A 17885-nucleotide genomic window follows, 5' to 3' on the forward strand; every position below is an offset into this window, starting at 1 on the left:
TTTGCTCCTAACTCAGGATGTGTGCTTTATATTAGGACTGCTCTACAGGAAAACATATACTTAATATTACTGGTCAATTGCACACAAGGTCCAACCGATATTTGATTTCCGCTTTTAACCAAACCCCTCCGAAAGACACACATACATGTTTGGGAGAGGTGTAGGAGGCTGCCACACTGGGAGCAGTTGTTGTGGGGGGTTAAGTGCCTTGCTAAAGGATACAACAGTAGGCAATGACATCTAGGATTTGATACCAGTAACCCTTCTCGACAGATTTTTCCCGTCGGACCCAGTATTTGAACTGGCAATCCTCCAGTTGCTGGCTCACCTCTCTAACCGCTAGGCTACCTGCTGCCTATACTGACACTACCTCACAGTCCCAACCGAGTAGCATAAACTGAGGAACAAACTGGTTGTGTGAGAAAGATAGAACTCTGTCCCTTTATAATGTCATCATCACTTCTAAGAGCACTTAGTTGCCTCTGCAAAATAAACCTAATTCTCCTGAACACACTCACACCTTCACTTCACTGCTGTGTAACTTTGGCCATTTAGACAGGACACCAGCTGTTAAAATACAAGGTGTGCAAAACCACCCTTAGGCAATACGCACAACTCAATGATTACACACACACTCTCTCATTTCAGTCTTTATTGGGGTGTGTGTACGTTGTATGTGTGTAAGTTGCATGTATGCGTGCATTCGTGCGCTGTACTTGTGTGTGTGGCTGGCTGGCATGTACAGTATGTGTGCGTGGGTATATTGTGTGTCTGTGTGTGTGTGTGTGTGTGTGTGTGTAAGTGTGTAAGTGTGTGTGTTGCCCGCAGACCACCAACGACCTCACACAGAGACAGATGACGTCAGCTTGCAGTGATTACTTTAATAGCTGAGTAGAGTAGAGGCTGTGGAGCAGCACAGATGGCTGGACAGCATCAGCCTAACAATGAGGACCTGTCTCGCTGTCTGTCTGCTCGGCCAGCTACAGATGTAGGATGTTAATTTAGATCCAGTTTGCTACAGCAGGAAAATAATCCTGCAGCAACAGGAAATGTGAATTATTATGTGGATTATCATTAATGGAAATGTTTTGTAGGGGTTTGTTGGAAACTGACTAATTGACTCGAGCATGTTTTAGTATGTTTATAATCATATAGTCTAGCAGTAGTGATTATCGTGTTATGGGTTAGATGGAATTATCTATGTGCAATTATATCTGTTCAGAGGGACGTAAATAGGGGGCCTGTCCATAAGGGTGGGATAGGAGCCATGTGTTAGAGCTGATAGGTCACAAAGCACTGTCCTATAACACTGTCTTATATCTTAATATGTTTTATATCATTATATTTTCTTAAGATGTTGTATATCATAATTTCTTAGAATAGAAAGAAGTGTTCTCTCTGTGTATGAGAAGAGCAATTATGTAGTGGACTGACTCCCTAACCTCCAGGCCTCTCCTGACTGATAAGGAGACCGGTTGATACATTTTTGGTTAGGGCAAATAAAGTCTGACATTCTAAAGCTGAAATTACAAACTTTAGAAGCCTTTTTAACCCTTGAATACACTACAAGTTTGAATTTCCAGTTTTGTGCGAAACTTCTAAGAACAAGAGTGATCAAATTAAGATCCTACATCTGTACTACCTGATGGAAAATATCTGACCAGAAACACATCTGTAATGAAGACACAGCACCTTCCAGCAGAACAATACTCTACTGGCCGGGACAAGAGAGGATAATTATGAACTCAATGACTGGGGGCTTCTGGTCAGTGTGCTGCTGTGTTGACTTAATTGTTCCAACTGAGAGAATGAGCTGAGTTTCCTGATTGCATGCAGACAAGGCAGGAGAACAGAGCAGAATACAACAGCAGAGGTACGCAAAGACACACACACACACACACACACACACAAACACACGCTGGTGAAGACATTTGGCCTGCTGATTTAAAGAGTGCTGTGAATGTGGGAATGGGGTGATTCATAATAACTTGATGATGTCTGTTCTCTGACAGACTTAAGATGGATCTATGATGCCTGGGAGTCAGAGAGAGACTACTGTGTTCTCTGACAGACTTAGGATGGAGACTGAGGAGATATGTAAGTCACACACACACACACACACACACACACACACACACACACACACACACACACACACACACACACACACACACACACACACACACAGGGCCAATAACAGTCTGGTAACAAGGGATGGGAGGTTAATACTCCTGGTCTGGACCTGGGCCAACACTGACTGTCCCAGGAGAAGACATCCACTTTTGGACCAGAAACATTTCCTCCTTCCTCTCTTCCTTCCCGGTCCAGACCAATCCTATTTCTGTTCTTCCTGAGTATTGACAGTGACCAGTTTCTATTGTACTGAGGTATTCAATACTTCTCAGCATTATAGAAGCCACTCCTAGCCTCCCCCTTCAGTAACACAGGCAATTTCCGTCCAGGAATCTGATGACTTTACAATAACAAAGCTATAATGGAGCCTGTAATGTCTCTAACTGTCTACAGAGCAGAGGATCACACAGTGTTTACAGAGAGGGGCGACAGCTAACTGCCTGCCACTAAAACCCTTTCTTTACAAACCACAAGAGACTACAGAGGGATGATGTCAGAAGGCAGTAAGCAGAGAGATGGAGAGGGCTGGAGGAAAGGAAGAGGGAGAGATAGAAGGAGGGCTGAGGGAGATAGAGAGACAGAGCCAGATGAGAAGGAGACAGAAAGGGAGAGGGAGCGAGAGGGAGAGAGAAAAGGTGAGGGTGGGTGAAGGGAGGAGGGTGAGAGCACCACAGTGTGTAGGGTTCCAGACTGAGAACTCTAGGAGATGGATCACAGATGTCTGACCTTCACTGCCACCCCTGGGCTATGCAGGATAATTGTGAAACAAAGCATCTCCCTCCCTCCCTCCCTCCCCCTCCCACCCCTCTTTCACTACCTCTGCAATTTTAAGCCCCTCTACCTTATTCTTTTCCCTCTCTACTTTCCCTCTCTAGCTTTGCTCACTGCTTTCTCTCTTTCTCTCTCTCTCTTTATTCTTCCTCTCTCCTTCTCTATCCTCCCTCTCTCCATCTGCTCTCTTTCTCTATCCTCCCTCTCTCCATCTTCTCTCTCTTTCTCTATCCTCCCTCTCTCCATCTTCTCTCTTTCTCTATCCATCTTCTCTCTCTTTCTCTATCCTCCCTCTCTCCATCTTCTCTCTTTCTCTATCCTCCCTCTCTCCATCTTCTCTCTTTCTCTATCCTCCCTCTCGCCATCTTCTCTCTCTTTCTCTAATGACAGAAAACAAACATCCCTTTTCTTCTGAAATCAGCCTGGATAACTGCAGCAAACACATGAGTCTTCCGTCTCTAAAGGTAACCCTACTCAAACAAACACCCCGTCTCAAGACCAGCTTCCTTGAGGAAGAGGCAACCATATGCAAGCAGCAAGCATTGTGAAGAAGCCTGTGTGAAAGCCCTTAGTTAGAGGAGAGGCCTCTGAGAGGAGTCAGATGATAGCCAGACAGAGAGAGAGATAACAAGACAGAGATAGTCCTCCTCACTCAGACAGGGAACAGCATCACTCACTCTTTTACCTGAGGAAATATGTAAGCACTTCTGATGGCTGCAGATAGCAGTATGCACACACACAGTCTGATGGTTGCAGATACACTCCATCACCAAAAGTATGTGGACACCCCTTCAAATTACTGGATTCGGCTATTTCAGCCACACCCGTTCCTGTCAGGTGTATAAAATCGAGCACACAGCCATGCAATCTCCATAGACAAACATTGGCAGTAGAATGGCCCGTACTGAAGAGCTCAGTGACTTTCAACATGGTACCATCATAGGATGCCACCTCTCCAACAAGTCAGTTCGTCAAATTTCTGCCCTGCTAGAGCTGCCCCGGTCAACTGTAAGTGCTGTTATTGTGAAGTGGAAACGTCTAGGAGCAACAACGGCTCAGCCGCGAAGTGGTAGGCCACACAAGCTCACAGAACGGGACCGCCAAGTGCTGAAGCGCATAGCTCGTAAAAATTGTCTGTCCTCGGTTGCAACAAGAACTGTTAGTTGGGAGCTTCATGAAATGGATTTCCATGGCCGAGCAGTCGCACGCAAGCCTAAGATCACCATGCGCAATGCCAAACGTAGGCTGGAGTGCTGTAAAGCTCGCTGCCATTGGACTCTGGAGCAGTAGAAACTCGTTCTCTGGAGTGATGAATCACGCTTCACAATGTGCCAGTCCGATGGACAAATCTGGGTTTGGCAGATGCCGGAGAACGCTACCTGCCCAAATGCATACTGCCAACTGTAAAGTTTGGTGGAGGAGGAATAATGGTCTGGGGCTGTTTTTCATGGTTCGGGCTAGGCCCCTTAGTTCCAGTGAAGGGAAAAAATGACATTGTAGACGATTCTGTGCTTCCAACTTTGTGGCAACAGTTTGCGGAAGGCCCTTTCCTGATTCAGCATGACAATGCCCCCATGCACAAAGTGAGGTCCATACAGAAATGGTTTGTCGAGATCAGTGTGAAAGAAATTGACTGGCCTGCACAGAGCCCTGACATCAACCCCATCGAACACCTTTGGGATGAATTGGAATGCCGACTGCGAGCCAGGCCTAATCGCCCAATATCAGTGCCCGACCTCACTAATGCTCTTGTGGCATCTTGAAGCAAGTCCCCGCAGCAATGTTCCAACACCTAGTAGAAAGCCTTCCCAGAAGAGTGGATGTTGTTATAGCAGCAAAGGGGGGACCAACTCCATATTAACGCACATGATTTTAGAATGAGATGTTCGATGAGCAGGTGTCCACATACTTTTGGTCATGTAGTGTATCTTTGAGCCAGCCAACAGGCCAGCCCACTGAACTACTGTAGCCTCCCAGGAAGCCTCCCTGACATAAGTAGAGCAGGTTTAAAGACAATGGAAAAGGGAGAGAGGACGGATGAGGGAGGGAGGGGAGAGAGGAAGGTGAGCTTGAGGTGAAGCTGAAACTGTGTCAGTTCCTTCAGTGTTTGTTTAATTACTGAAAGTGTGTCAGTGTCCAGCTGCCCGTACAACACCTGAGATTGTATCAAACAGGATACATCTGCTGATTAGGAGAGGAGAGGCAGTGTGGTGGTGAGATAACTGCTTTGGCAAATTCCAGCTAAATTAAATTAGTCCTGTATTCATATGAGACTGAGAGGGATATGAGTTCTGGGGCCTTGGGACACAGTGGTGTTTTATGTGGGTTAAACTAGACTTACAGTCATTGCTAACAATCAGACTGCATCTGTCTCTGTCTGTGTAGCATTGTCTGTCTCTTAAAATCTCCCAGTTTGTCCTTGGGCAGTCTGACATGAACAATTAGAGACAATAAAAACAAGCTTCACATTTTATTGAATCATATTAGGCATGTGCATGTGTGAGTGCATGTGTGTGTACGTGTGTATGTGTGCGTGTGTGTGTGTCTCTAGTCCACTAGTGTTGTAACGCTATATCTCGCCCCTGTCCGGTCCAGTGTGAATGCTCTCCAGTCACCTGCAGCAGCAGGAGCAGCAGCCAACCCTGGAGACTCTTTCTCTCTGCTACAAATCCATTCACAGCTGCACACACCATCAAGATAACCCTATACATTACATACCTGGAACACCCCATTACCCTGGCCTACACCCAGAGAGACCTGGTACACACTTTTACCCTGGCCTATTCACAGAGAGAACCTGGTACACCCCATTACCCTGGCCTATACACAGAGAGAGACCTGGTACACACCATTTCCCTGGCCTATAAACAGAGACCAGAGAACAGGGCTTTAGGTTTCCAGTCCATATGAGTGGAAACAGCAGGCCTTATTCAAAAACACTTTCTAAACACTAGCTCTCAGGGGTTATTTTATTGCACTATGAGAATTTCCATTTGGATTGATTAGACATAATCAATGGAAATCAATAGAAACATATTTACTATGTGAAACTACACAAAATTCAACTAGTTAACTTGATGGAAAACTGTTGGTTGGTTTCCATATGCCCAGACACTTCCACATAGCAGTTTTGATTTAATAGAAATTATCACCTACTGATTCAGAGACCCTTAAACACATAAGAGCTTATTCCCATTGAAGAGAGTTGAAGTAGAGGTATCGTGAGGAAATTTCAATAAACGTTTCAATTAGCAACGGAAATGACAAGCCAAGAGAGGGTTCAGGTTTAGTCCTTGCTTCGCAGCTCAAATGTACCGTAAATGTCACAGTAGCCAATAGTCAGTAGGCTAAGCATGCAAACTATTCAACTAAATGGTAGCTAATGTTAGGCTAGTTAGCTGAACGCTAACATCAGCCAACCTTAGCTAAACAATAGCTAGATTGCTTTTCGGCCTACCTTAGAATAAACCATGCTTAATTTCATCAATATTATTAAAATCATTACTTGTAAAAAAATAAATAGCAAATTGAGATTGAAAAAGTTATTAATTCACTGGGCAGTTGATGTTTGCGTTCCTGCTTGCTTTTACGTTGAAATAAATGACTGTGTTCTGAGATTCTCTTAAAGCTACAGCAAATACGGTACAGTATGAAGATTGCTTCTCCAATAGAAATCCCAGATCACACTTGTAGGCGATGTCATTGTGATGTTGGCTAGCTAAGATCATGCATAGAAACAAGTCATCAGGTCTAACAGTCGTCTCGCACCGAACTGCGCATGTGCAGGGCCATCAACTCAAAGGCAGTCCTTTGATATAAAGTTGTTTTTGACGAAAATGAAAACCTTTCAGTTAGTCACTTTCACGAGGTTGGAGTAATAACATGTTCAACACTTTGACATTGGCTCGATTCTAGGTTGTGCCTTTAGATTTCGAGAAAATTAATAACTAAGGCAGAATTTCTCACTTCTCTCATTGACTTATCAAACCCCAAACCCCGGCCTGGTCTGTTTGGTCTGTTTCACAGGCGTTCCAGGAAATCTTGCGATGTTGCGTCTCTGGGTTTAGAAACTCTGTGGCTACAGCGTCAATTTCAGAGTAACCGGCTTTTACTGCAATTTCATATAAAAACTCAATAAAACAAGTCTCAAATATTAGGAAAATGTCTATACATTTCAGCTGTTTCAAAAACATTGCTCTGCTATTACAATTTATACAGCAGGAGCGCTGTGCTGAATGAGACAATTCTGTTTACACTACACTGCCCTCCTAGGAGGTGGGCAACTGTTGGGCGAGACGTGAGAAATTTGCAAGTTACAGTCATAGGCGGCGCCTGAGTTTCAAGTTAGGGAAAGCGAAAAAAAAATGATCACAAAGATAATCCCCTTTATGATTAAGTATTGCATGCATCTATCATCGCATTTTCAGACTAATGTAAGATATCCTATTATCCTAATGTGATGAGCAGATTGGATAGTCATACGTTATGCTAATAATATTACTGACTCACTGTTCACAAAAAAGACCGTTCTGCTTTTCTTCTCTTTTCTTTGCACACATCCAGAGCTCAGCCCCAAATGAAATATAAACACATTTCATGCAATTCTACAACACTTTACACTCCATGACTGAAGCCAATAGCAGAATCTTCAATACCACAAAAATGACAGGGTAAGCTAATCTGCTGACATTGACAAACTGAGATCAATAAAAACGACCTTGTCTTGATTGCAACCATCTAATCAAGGCCTATGAAAAGGGGAGACACATCTAGCTGGAGGAGGAAATTATTGTCCCCAAAAAAATTCCAGGAGCACGGACTCACCCAATGATAAAGACAGTGAACATGTGCACTCAACAGGGATATAGCTCTCCGCTATAGAGCCAATAAGATAAGCAACTGTTCGCTCAATAGCCTATTGGGAGTTGCACATTTTCATAGCCTAATTAAAGACAGGTTAGAGTTGCGATCGGCCTAGGCCTATTTTAGATGCTTTACACTGACAGCCACAAATCATCAATCAGCTATTTGCGCGCTTCCCGACTGCGCGCTTTCCGAATTGTGCGCTTCCTGACTGTAGGTTATGCCCTGGCCTTGTAATGTAAAACAATCCACAGCTATTTATTAAAATAAGCTAATGATCCTCTGTGGATATATCATACTCTCTGGTGTAGTGTTTTTAAGGATTCTATAAAAAAATGTATAGCCAGGAGTAATTATAATTTTGGCAAGTTCAATTTAATTTACTTTAGGGGAAGCTTAGCTATTGGACGCGCCGCCTATGATTACAGTAATGTCTCTCGAGAATCGATACCTCTCTCGAGAATCTCCTTTACAATGTGAAATGAGCATAACTAGCAGCCCCTGGTTTGCAGTTGGAAATCACTCATAGAGCTCTCAGACCTCGCACACTGAAATACTATTTGGTTTGAATGAGTCATCTAACGCTAGTCTGGAAGAGGACAGCCTGTCTTTAGCAGAAGGTAGTGGCCAAGAGGAGAGAGAGAGAGAGAGAGAGAGAGAGAGAGAGAGAGAGAGAGAGAGAGAGAGAGAGAGAGAGAGAGAGAGAGAGAGAGAGAGAGAGAGAGAGAGAGAGAGAGAGAGAGAGAGAGAGAGAGGAGAGAGAGAGAGAGAGAGAGAGAGAGAGAGAGAGAGAGAGAGAGAGAGAGAGAGAGAGAGAGAGAGAGAGAGAGAGAGAGAGAGAGAGAGAGAGAGAGAGAGAGAGAGAGAGAGAGAGAGAGAGAGAGTAGAATTAAGGCAGTTGGTAGAAGGAGAAAGAGAGAGACCGTTAAGGCAGTTGGTTTGTGACTGTGGCGCTTTGAAGTCGGCCCTAGGCCCTAGCTGCTGGTGATAAACTATGGTAGGGTAGTCATGGAGACAGAGAAAGCCAGGTCCTAAACAGAGGGGGACAGTTCAGTCATTGTGAGTGATGTGGCCTGGGCCCTACAGGAGGTTTTTCACCAAGGCCCTGCACTTAAACTAACGGTAAGCTAGAAAAGAGTTGTCAGAGCTTGATTAGACTTCTTGACTTCTACAGGAGGGTGGAGTTGATTTCTATACCAGCAGTTATATCTTTCAGATATAAACCAGTAATGAACGACAACACAAAGCATTCATATCCCAAAGTCTGACTAGCAACTACAATCATGTAGCCTGTCATCTTCAACACCAGTATAAAACCTAACACAAAGCATATTTTTCATAATCAGACACACACTATATGATGATCTCCTTATCGCCAGGCACAGAGGGCCAGGTGTCTCTGATTGGCTGAAATCTCTCTCCTCATTAGCATACAGCTGTGAGGCTGAGGCCCGGGTCACTTGAGTTCCAGCCAATCAATACCCATAAACCCCAGACAGAACATCTGCTGCCACGGCAACCTAAGGATGGCTGAAAGGATCATTCTACAAGGAACTCAGAATCCATAAAGGAAAGAATGTCCATTGTTCTCAACTGTCACAGTCATATCGGCCATAAGGGAACCAGTTTTAGTGGATCACTGGACTCCATGTTGTATACTCTGAGCATGTTACATGCAGAAATAACAGATCCGCATATTACTTGCCATACCAAGTTGAAATACAAACAGCTAATCTGAAACTAAATTCTATGATAGGCCAGCTGAGAAAGGCTGCTGTCTGTCTGTTTGTCTGTCCCTAGTTCCCCTGAGACTGAACTCTCGACAGCCACAATGGGACAAAACCCCAACTAACCCAGAGCCACCTGCTTGTTCAGCCAGACAGAATGGAACCTCCCCGGTCCAGCCCCCTAACCTCCCCCTCCCTCTCCTCTCCCCTCACCTCCCCCTGTCAGTCAGTCTCTGGATGTCTTATTCATAGGGAGAGAGAGAAAGAGATGGAGGGGGGTAGTTCTTTGTTATTGTGTGGGCACCACCCTGCTGGTTTCCCAGTAAAGGGACCAGGCTGGGGGCCGGTAGGGGCCAGGAGGGGGTCGGGAGTGTTGTACCCCCAGCAGAGCCTCATCTCTGGGTGCCACAGGAGCCCAAAGGACGGTGGGAGAGGAGGAAAAATGTGTCAGACGAAAGAGTGAAAAGTAAAGTAAACTCAGGGAGAGCGAGAAAGAGAGGAGAAGGGAGAGATTAACTCAGACACTGCCTAATCTTATCAGTGTGCATGACTGCCCTAGAGTAGAGAGAGATAAGGGAAATACCACAGTGTTCCATCACAGCAGCAAGATTTGAGACCTGTTGCCACAAGAAAAGGGCAACCAGTGAAGAACAAACACCATTGTAAATACAACCCATATTTATGTTTATTTATTTTCCCTTTTGTACTTTAACTATTTGCACATCGTTACAACACTGCATATAGACATAACATGACATTTGAAATGTCTCTATTCCTTTGGAGTGTAATGTTTACTGTTCATTTTATTTTGTTTATTTCACTTTTGTTTATTATCTATTTCACTTGCTTTGGCAATGTAAACATATGTTTCCCATACCAATAAAGCCCTTTGAATTGAATTAAGAGAGAAAGAGAGAGAGAGTGAAAGAGAGGGGGAGAGGGAGAGGGTGAGGCAGAGAGAGAGAGCGAGAGAGAGAGAGAGAGAGAGAGAGAGAGAGAGAGAGAGAGAGAGAGAGAGGCTGAGACTGAGAGAAAGAATGTGGTATTCACTCTTCTATACAGTTATTTTCATTACTATGATCAAGTGAAGATGGCTCTGAGCAGGATGGTTGTGAAATATATAGAGAAACTCCTCATCTTCTTTAGACCATCATAGAAAACTCCATCACTTGAGCTGCTTCCACTCCTTTGACCTTTTACATAGCACTGGCCTGCCATAAAACCACTGTAACACATTTACACTGTACACAAACATACACACACACACAAACATGCAGATGCACGCATGCACATACACACGCAAATAAGAAGAGAGGACAATAGTCTTCCCATCCTACTGCTCTCCTTTTCCACGGTGCTCTGCTGCTGAATAACACTGAGAGAGACTTTTCCAGAGACACCTGTATGAGGTAGGCCATCTCATCTCCCAACCCTCCCTACTCTCTGTGGGTCTATGAAGCCCTCGGACAGACAGACACTTTTAATTGAATCACAAAGTCTCCTTTTGGGAGGCTGGGATGGAAAACCTCATAACGTAATGTGACCCAGTTAGAGTCAGTCAGTAGGTCTGCCTGCCTGTGTTCCAACTCAGCTCTCCTCAGAGGCAGCATGGCAGTTGTATTGCCAATTAACGGATCTTCGGGAAACAAGACACGCTGAAAACTCTTAATTTCGCTTGTTGGATTGATTAGAGCACTTCGTGGGGTTTGTTGTTGAAAGGCTTCTAGCCGACCGACTCGCACACAAAAATCAAATAATATAGAGGGGGGGGGGGGAGGAAAAAACAATGACTATGTCAAAAACAGATGTTGCAGTGAGTCAGTGAAAGTGAAAATTCTCTTTTTTTTTACTGTCCCCCTCCTGCTCTGGAACACTTTAGTTTGAAGCAGTATGATGCAAACAGTGGTTGAAGGGGCTAACCAGTACTGAAAACCAGAACCTTTCTACAGCTTGAGTAACGGCATCTCTTATAGAACACCAGCTCTAAACTAGTATGGAGTATTACAGGCTCATTTTTAACTCCCCTTCAGGCAATCTGATACAAACCAAACAGCCTTATTAATCAAATCAAATGTTATCAGGCCTATCTCCTCTAGTAGTGGGTAGTGGGGTCCTGTGGTGCCAAACAGTGCACCAGATGTTGGGCCTTGCCTCCACACTACAGACTGACCCCTGACCCCACAGACTCCATTTAATCAGCCAATTTCACAGGCCTGTCACACCAAGCCTGTGGTCCGGCCTTGGGTTTCACGCACACACTGATAGAGACAGGATCAGATTTCGGCTAAGAGCCCGCTCCAAATATTGACATTAGCATACTCATCATAGCAAATGTTTCTATTTGGAATGGGCCCGACCACTGTGGGCTTTGAGAAGGTGTGTGAACCACTGCACCAAACCCTCCAATTGAAAGTCGCTTTAAGCGTTGCAATGCCAAAGGGGAACATATTGACGAAAGCTATAAAGTGAGGTCAGGGGCCTGGGCTGATGACACAAACATAGACGATATCATTAAAGAACAGAAAAGCTGAAGTTTGGAGAGCAGACTATGTGGTCTGTATGAACTGGTTGCCAGTCAAAGTCGTAGAGGTTTTATGTGACGTTAAAAGAATCGCCAACTGCACCCACACAGAACCAAGCAGGCCGGGAAAAAAAGAGCAGAGGCTGGTAAGAATTTTTCCACTCTTTGATAATTCACCATTCTGTTTAGGCAAAGGAACAAAAAACAAAACATTAAATAACTTTTCCGAAGCAACTGCTGCACTCCTAGCCTGCCAAGGCAGCCAGCAGGAGGAAGCGTGTATTTTCCCCTTTTCCTGAGGCCAGAGCTGAACAGAGCAGAGCAGAGGAGCATTCTCCAGCCTTCTCCAGCAGGCCTGTAATGATTGAAGCCTGTTTAATTCTGGGGGTTTTATTGGTCCAAACACAGAGCCCTGAGGGACACCACGTGCCTCGGCCCTCCAGCTCTAACCACTGCCAGTGGTCATCTTTACTCTTAGAAACTGTAAAGTCACACGTTCAATGATGACATTAAACTTCTAAACCACAACTGTTAAAGATGGTGATATAGAAATTGGGTCAAACAAACGGACCTGGAAGGAAAGTGTCAACTTGAGATCGAGACCACACAGTGACTGCGGTGTGACAATGTGACAATGAATGGTAGCATATTTAGCAATTCACTTTAAAGGTCCTGTCTTTCTAAATGCGTCTTGTGTCTTCATGCAATTACAGTGACGGGAAAGAGAGAGAAGAAAAATAAAATACAACACAGTGAATTCAAACAGAGGAGTCCAAACTTAACACCAGGACTAGAACTGTTCTCTTAGGTGAACTGGCTATTGATTCCCTACAAATTTTATTTGCCACATGCGCCGCATACAACAGGTGTAGACCTTATAGTGAAATGCTTACTTACAAGCCCTTAACCAACAATGCAGTTTTTAAGAAAATAAAAAAAAGTGTTAAGTAAAAAATAGATAAGTAAAAAATTAAAGAGCAGCAGTAAAATAAAATAACAGTAGGGAGGCTATATACAGGGGGTACCGGTACAGAGTCAATGTGCTGGGGCACCGGTTAGTCGAGGTAATTGAGGTAATATGTACATGTGAGTAGAGTTAAAGTGACCATGCATAAATAATAAACAGAGTAGCAGCAGCATAAAAGAGGGGGGTGGGGTGGGGGGGCAATGCAAATAGTCTGGGTAGCCATGATTAGCTGTTCAGGAGTCTTATGGCTTGGTGGTAGAAGCTGTTAAGAAGCCTTTTGGACCTAGACTTGGCTCTCCGGTACCGCTTGCCGTGCAATAGCAGAGAGAACAGTCTATGACTAGGGTGGCTGGAGTCTTTGACATTTTTAGGGCCTTCCTCTGACACCGCCTGGTATAGAGGTCCTGGATGGCAGGAAGCTTGGCCCCAGTGATGTACTGGGCCGTACGCACTACCCTCTGTAGTGCCTTGCGGTTGGAGGCCGAGCAGTTGCCATACCAGGCGGTGATGCAACCAGTCAGGATGCTCTCGATGGTGCAGCTGTATAACTTTTTGAGGATCAGCTGTATAACTTTTTGAGGATCTGAGGACCCATGCCAAATCATTTCAGTCTCCTGAGGGTGAATAGGCTTTGTCGTGCCCTCTTCACGACTGTCTTGGTGTGTTTGGACCATGATAGTTTGTTGGTGATGTGGACACCAAGGAACTTGAATCTCTCAACCTGTTCCACTACAGCCCCGTGGATGAGAATGGGGGCGTCCTCAGTCCTCTTTTTTTTCTTGTTGTCCACAATCATCTCCTTTGTCTTGATCACGTTGAGGGAGAGGCTGTTATCCTGGCACCACACGGCCAGGTCTCTGACCTCCTCCCTATAGGCTGTCTCATCGTTGTCGGTGATCAGGCCTACCACTGTTGTGTCATTGGCGAACTTAATGATGATGTTGGAATCGTGCCTGGCCATGCAGTCATGGGTGAACAGGGAGTACAGGAGGGGACTGAGCACGCACCCCTGAGGGGCCCCCGTGTTGAGGATCAGCGTGGCAGATGTGTTGTTACCTACCCTTACCACCTGGGGGCGGCCCGTCAGAAAGTCCAGGATCCAGTTGCAGAGGGAGGTGTTTAGTCCCAGCGTCCTTAGCGTAGTGATGAGCTTTGAGGGCACTATGGTGTTGTACTCTGAGCTGTAGTCAATTAATAGCATTCTCACGTAGGTGTTCCTCTTGTCCAGGTGGGAAAGGGCAGTGTGGAGTGCAATAGAGATTGCATCATCTGTGGATCTGTTGGGGCAGTATGCAAATTGGAATGGGTCTAGGGTTTCTGGGATAATGGTGTTGATGTGAGCCATGACCAGCCTTTCAAAGCACTTCATGGCTACAGACGTGGTCTGTAGTCATTTAGGCAGGTTATCTTAGTGTTCTTGGGCACAGGGACTATGGTGGTCTGCTTGAAACATGTTGGTATTACGGACTCAGTCAGGGACATGTTGAAAATGTCAGTGAAGACACTTGCCAGTTGGTCAGCGCATGCTCCGAGTACACTTCCTGGTAATCCGTCCGGCCTTGTGAATGTTGACCTGCTTAAAAGTCTTACTCACATCGGCTACGGAGAGCGTGATCACATAGTCATCCGGAACAGCTGATGCTCTCATGCATGCTTCAGTGTTGCTTGCCTCGAAGCGAGCATAGAAGTGATTTAGCTTGTCTGGTAGGCTTGTGTCACTAGGCAGCTCGCGGCTGTGCTTCCCTTTGTAGTCTGTAATAGTTTTCAAGCCCTGTCACATCCAACGAGCGTCAGAGCCAGTGTAGTGCGATTCAATCTTAGTCCTGTATTGACTCTTTGCCTGTTTGATGGTTCGTCGGAGGGCATAGCGGGATTTCTTATAAGCGTCCGGGTTAGAGTCCCGATCCTTGAAAGCGGCAGCACTACCCTTTAGCTCAGTGCGGATGTTGCCTGTAATCCATGGCTTCTGGTTAGGGTATGTACGTACAGTCACTGTGGGGACGACGTCATCGACGCACTTACTGATGAAGCCAGTGACTGATATGGTGTACTCCTCAATGCTATCGGAAGAATCCCGGAACATATTGCAGTCTGGGCTAGTAAAACAGTCCTGTAGCTTAGCAACTGCGTCATCTGACCACTTCCTTATTAACTGAGTCACTGGTGCTTCCTGCTTTAGTTTTTGCTTATAAGCAGGAATCAGGAGGATAGAGTTATGGTCAGATTTGCCAAATGGAGGGCGAGGAAGAGCTTTGTACGCGTCTCTGTGTGTGGAGTAAAGGTGATCTAGAGGTTTTTTTAACCACTTTTAACATGCTAGTAGAAATTAGGTAGAACGGATTTAAGTTTCCCTGCATTAAAGTCCCCGGCCACTAGGAGCGCTGCCTCTGGATGAGCGTTTTCCTGTTTACTTATGGCCTTATACAGCATCGGTTTGTGGTGGTAAATAGACAGCTACGAAAAATATAGATGAAAACTCTCTTGGTAAATAGTGTGGTCTACAGCTTATCATGAGATACTCTACCTCAGGCGAGCAAAACATTGAGACTTCCTTAGTATTAGATTTTATGCACCAGCTGTTGTTTACAAATATACACAGACCGCCACCCCTTGAATTACTGGAGTCAGCCGTTCTATCCTGCCGATGTAGCGTATATCCCGCCAGCTGTATGTTATCAATGTCGTCGTTCAGCCACGACTCGGTGAAACATAAGATATTACAGTTGTTAATGTCCCGTTGATAGGATAACCTTAATCTTAGGTTGTCCAATTTATTTTCAAACGATTGAACATTGGCTCATAGGATTGATGGAAAAGGCAGTGTACTCGCTCGCCGTCGGATCCTTACAAAGCACCCAGACCTACGTCCACGATAACTCAATCTCTTTCTCATGCGAATGATGGGGATTTGGGCCTTGTCGGGAGTCTGTAGAATATAATTTGCGTCCGACTCGTTGAAGAAAAAATCTTTGTCCAATACGAGGTGAGTAATGGCTGTCCTGATATCCAGAAGTGCTTTTTGGTCATAAGAGACGGTGCCAGAAACATTATGTACAGAATAAATTATAAATAATGCGAAGAAAAAACACATAATAGTACAATTGGTTAGAGGGCTGTAAAACGGCAGCCATCTTCTCCGGCGCCATTAAGTCATCTGCGCCATACACATTCCTTTAATGGCTTGAGCCTTGGGATAACAACAAGCATTCTCATTCAACACATTGCCACATCCACTATTCATACAAATCAGTATTTCACTGCGGCATTTCAGTTTGGATTCTTTAGACAATTGTATTGGCTGTCAAGTCCCCCTGCAGAGTTATGGGCTGGCTAACAAAGGAAAGGGGATGGGGCCAGGCTGGCCTATAAAGGAGATCTCATATATGAGATGTTTTTTATGGGACACAATCTCTATATCCAGACTATTATAAGGTTGACAATACAAGGGTCCAAAGGCTTCACCTTAGCTGGTCATCTAATATTTCTTACCCCCCAGGGCTCTCCCACACAGTAGGCTTACACAAGCGTGCGTGAGCACACACACGCACACAGGTGGGATCTGTTTTCAGGTTGTTGGTTTGAAGGGGGGCAGGGGGAGTAAAGTCAGAACCTTCAATCTATCTCATGAGCCCTTCTAGGAAAGATCTTTAGACTTCCTCAGTTTGTCATGAGCTAGTCATTCAGTTTGACCAGTCAACATTCTAAATGCAGGTTTAGATATTCAATCACATTCCCTCTGGACCATTTTGAGATCAGCCAAACTGTCCATTCACTAGGTCAGAGAGAAAAAAAGCTACATCTGCCTCAGTCACAACCACATCTGCTTTGTTTATATTATGAGTTGACTGTTTGTTGTATATAAATGGGCTAATGTGTTTTTTCTTCATGAAATGTCATTCACTGTGAAGGCAATTGACTCTCCTTTGTGTCCTATTATTGATGTGTCAATAATTAATTTGACAGTTAATTTGACAGGAGAGAAGCTCTGCTAAAATAACTATTAGACATAGGCCTATTATTAACAGTAATAACGTGATAACAGCAACAGCTGATTGGATTCGTATCAGAAAAAAATAATGGAAAAGTATGCTAGAATGTGCAACGTTGCCTGGCAAACTATTCGTCATTCTGGTCGGCTTTCCTGCCACGAGTTTCCCCTTTAGCGACTGGGAAAAACGCCGAACCAGCAGCTCCCAGACAAATGAAAGTAATTAGGCCTACATTTACAATGAACATAGTTCAAAAGTAGGCTAAGCTAAGAAAATTTGAAAAGGGTGAAACAAAGTGAATAGGAAATCGGTTTAAATGAATAACGGGAAGAATAGATGAAAAGCGTATTGAATTGCAGAAGAAATCCTTCTTACTTACGAATAGGTTTTCCAAGTTGTGCAAAACGTCCGGCGATCAATATGCTCGCTTTCCAATAAAAAATCTAACTGGCCGAAATATTTTTTTGTAAACCGCTATCTTTGGGTTAGAAGTTTTCTTTTTGGATAACGCCGTGTGTTTGTTCTACCCACACGACTCCTTGGTCCAAGTGTCTTCCTCCCCCACGCTCTCTGTGACCACGGATAAGTGAGCTGCGAGCCCTTTTCTCCAGACCAGCATGTCTACATTTGGGAGCGAGTGACGTTATCCTCCTGTTACCATTTAATCTCTCTCTCTCTCTCTCTCTCTCTCTCTCTCTCTCTCTCTCTCTCTCTCTCTCTCTCTCTCTCTCTCTCTCTCTCTCTCTCTCTCTCTCTCTCTCTCTCAATTCAATTCAATTCAATTCAAAGGGCTTTATTGGCATAGGAAACATATGTGTACATTGCCAAAGCAAAGCTCTCTCTCTCAGCCCTGTATTTACCTAGTTTTACAACTCTGAACACAATGATTTATTCATAAAAAAATATTTTAAGCT

General features: G+C 44.6%; 1 protein-coding gene across 3 annotated transcripts in view; it reads right to left on the minus strand.

The window, feature by feature from the left end:
* Positions 1 to 17597, minus strand: part of lhfpl2a (LHFPL tetraspan subfamily member 2a) — a 63792-nt gene extending 46195 nt beyond the window's left edge. For 2 of the 3 annotated variants that reach the window (XM_041898616.2, XM_045225105.1), the window contains exon 1: positions 17351 to 17597. The gene's annotated coding sequence lies outside the window, so the exon portion shown is untranslated. Of the gene's footprint in view, positions 1 to 17346 lie in introns of all 3 variants that reach the window. The other variant, XM_041898615.2, reaches the window with a different exon arrangement.
* Positions 17598 to 17885: the final 288 nt, after the last annotated feature.

The sequence above is a fragment of the Coregonus clupeaformis genome, chromosome 15, assembly GCF_020615455.1.
Source record: "Coregonus clupeaformis isolate EN_2021a chromosome 15, ASM2061545v1, whole genome shotgun sequence".
In the NCBI taxonomy this organism is placed as follows: domain Eukaryota; kingdom Metazoa; phylum Chordata; class Actinopteri; order Salmoniformes; family Salmonidae; genus Coregonus; species Coregonus clupeaformis.